The sequence below is a fragment of the Globicephala melas genome, chromosome 1 (genome assembly GCF_963455315.2).
Source record: "Globicephala melas chromosome 1, mGloMel1.2, whole genome shotgun sequence".
Classification (NCBI taxonomy): Eukaryota; Metazoa; Chordata; class Mammalia; order Artiodactyla; family Delphinidae; genus Globicephala; species Globicephala melas.
In genome coordinates, this window is record NC_083314.1 from 32159883 (window position 1) to 32163183 (window position 3301).

Below are 3301 nucleotides of genomic sequence, written 5' to 3' on the forward strand. Positions count from 1 at the left end.
CCAGCCCTACCTCAGCCAAGGTCCTGGGTCCAGCCCTTTCCCACCATGGAGAAAATAGCAAGAAAAACAGATGAGAACTGATACCCTAAGCTGCAGGGTCTGCTGGGACCTGGCCCGGAGGAGCCCTAGGAAAGCTTTAACCCCCGGGGCTCCAGGCAGTTGGGAAGGGTGAGGGGAAGAGAAAAGGCGGTACCTCTCTAGCTAGAAGTTACCTCCTCCTCTGTCACCTGGGACACTGTCAGAATTCACCTCCTCTCTTGGTGGGTCATCACTGCCCAAATGTGGGTCCTGGGCGAGATACCCCCTCCCCTAGTCCTCAGGCTGGACGGCAATACCAGAGGTCACTTTGTCTACCCCCCTTTCTCTGGGTGGTACCACCTTTGAATAGGGTCTAGACATTCCCATTTTAAAGCTTGTAGGAAAGGGATGTTCCCAATCTGCCAGTCATCCACATCTAAACAACCCACAGTCAGCCTGGTGCCCTGAGGAGAGCTGGTCTTGGAGTCAGGAGATGTGGGCAAGTCGTTGCCCATTTCTGGACCTCGAGTTCCTAATCTGTAAAATGGGGATTCCATTTTGCGCTGTACTCACCTCACAGGGTGGTTACGGGGATTACCTGGGACATGAACGTAAAAGGACTTTGTAAATGATCAATATGACGTAAATCATAGCTGTGATGGGCTGTGATAGGGGGTACTTGGCCTACATCCTTCCTTCCGCAGCTGCCGCTCCATTGGGCTCTGCGGCGGCTCACCACAGGGACCTGCACCCTGCCTGTGACAGCTGTGGCAGAGTACCTTAGCCTTTTTTTTAAAAATTTTTATTTATTTATTTTTATTTTTATTTTTTTTACATCTTTATTGGACTATAATTGCTTTACAATGGTGTGTTAGTTTCTGCTTTATAACAAAGTGAATCAATTATACATATACATATGTTCCCATATCTCTTCCCTCTTGCGTCTCCCTCCCTCCCACCCTCCCTATCCCACCCCTCTAGGTGGTCACAAACCACTGAGCTGATCTCCCTGTGCTATGCGGCTGCTTCCCACTAGCCATCTACCTTACGTTTGGTAGTGTCTTTATGTCCATGCCACTCTCTCGCTTTGTCACAGCTTACCCTTCCCCCTCCCCATATCTTTTGATAGAATGACCTGCGATCCTTTCGTCTCACCCCATGGACTTGCCCGGAGCTTCTTTCACTATAGGACATGTGGGAAGCACTTTAAGCTCATCAGAAACAAACCTTGAGCCAGATGTTTACAGAGCCATTATGCTGTGTTTGCTGAGCATCTAGAGATAGCAGGGTTTCTCCGGGTGCGTGTGTTTTCAGGGGCTTGGAGGGTTAGGAGCTCAGGCACAGGAATGTTGGTGGCGTGCTTACAGGGCATTTCCCATATGTTAGCTCATCTGAAGTGGGTCCCACAGTCTCACTTTACAGGGGAAGAACTGACCTAGTAAGTTGCAGACCTGGGGCCCAGATATGGATCTCTCTGACTCCAAAGTATGCACCAGGCTGGCTTTCCTGCTGGGGATTCAAGAGGTGGAAATAGGCTTTAGTTACAGCAAGAGAGCAAGGATTAGACCTAAGAAAACTTCAGGAAGGCAGAAGCAAACTGGCCAGATTTCAAGGCCCCTTGGAGCTTTGGGGACACAAGGACCCTATGATTACAGAGTAGGGGATGGGGCACCACACTGAAGGTGTTGGAGTCATCTAGGGGCCTCAGTCTCCCCACTGGAATGATGAGATTAGAAATGAGGTTGCTTATCTAGTGCTTGCTTTCTACATGGAGTGGGGGTGGGGTCCAATTTCTCCCATCCCTCACATCGTTCCCCTTCCCACTCCTGTAAAGCCTTCAAGGAGCAGTGGGCTTTGGTCCAGGGTGAGAGGGACCTGAAGAATCATTGCTGTGAAGGAGAATGCCGCAGATTCCACAGGCACGGGACAGAAGAAAACGGAGTCAGAGGGAGGCCTCCGCCTCCACACCTGTGGGTCTCAGTAGCTGTTCACATGCTCAGGAGGGGACTCCCTCCATCCCAGAAGCTACATTGGAAAATAACAACTGGGCAAGCTGCCGGCTGAGCCAGCTCCTCAGCACAGAGCTGGGCGGGGCCCAGCCCTTGGCGCTAGCTCCAAGGCCAGTGCATGGGCAGAGGACATGCTGGCTGCTGGCTGGATTGGTTTAAAGGGAAGTGGGGAGCCCCCCTCGGAGGGGCATCCCCTCAGCCCTGGGGGCAGGGGTGGGGGAAGAGTCATGGCCCATGGGCAGCCTCATCCATTTTCTGTGTCATCCAAATGTTTTCATCATCTGTGTATGTCATGGCATGAAAAAGCTTGGTAGCTCTGCCCCTTGACATCGTCCTGCTTATTTCCTTCAAAGGACATATCACAACCTCTAGCTGTCTTGTTTATTTATTTCCTTACTTTTGTGTTATCTATTTCTTCACCCAAAATGTGAGCTGCATAGAGGTAGGGATTCTTTATCTTACTCCTAGCACAGAGACCAATGGCACAGAAAGCACGCAAAAATGAATGAAGACACCCATGCATGCATGCATAAGTGGGAGTCCCTTGCGTGCAGTCCTCAGTGAACATCAGTTTTCTTTCCTGAGAATAATTCCCAATTAGCTTGGGGGTGGAGAGCTGGTTCTTGAGATCAGCCCTTCAGGAGATAAGTACTGTACATGACTGAAAGGGGAGGCGAGGTAAGGATGGAGGTGGGAGATGGGGGCACTGGCAGAGATGGGACGCAGCCGAAAGGAGGGGGTGTGGGAAGGCTTTTTATGATAGTGTGTCAGCTGGCCCAAGGGGAGGGGTGGTTTGTCAATCACCTTGTCGTTGTGGTCAGTTAGGAAGCACAGGACAGCGCTGCCACCCTCCATGTGGTCTCGGGCAGAACACGTGGCTACTCTGAACCTCAGTTTTCTCAGCTGTCAAATGGGCATTCATTCTGCTGGTGCTTTTCTACCCCATGGGAACTGTCATGAAGCAATGATAAGGTCACCAGTGGGGGTGTGCCAAGCACATGTGAGCAATTTTTACTTTGGTAATTTTAGTGAAACTCCTAAAGGAATTCATTTGTTATTTTCTTCTCTGTTTTTTCCCACCCTCAGCAGTAGACATGAACCAGTGCATCGCAAGTTCTGGCCTAAATTTTAGATCCCAAAGACTTGACCCTCTAGCCAAAGACATGCACCTCCCCACTCACTGGGCCCTGGCTGGGCCCTGAATCAGTTATAGAGACCCCCGGGGCCGGGTGAACTGAGGAGGGGGCCTCACACTCTGCCCTCCTCTCCCCCAG

The 3301-nt window shown here is 51.0% G+C and overlaps 1 protein-coding gene across 7 annotated transcripts in view; it reads left to right on the plus strand.

Annotated features, from left to right (window-relative positions):
* Nucleotides 1-3301, plus strand: part of ADORA1 (adenosine A1 receptor) — a 57247-nt gene that overhangs the window by 28918 nt on the left and 25028 nt on the right. The gene's annotated exons all lie outside the window — the stretch shown is intronic.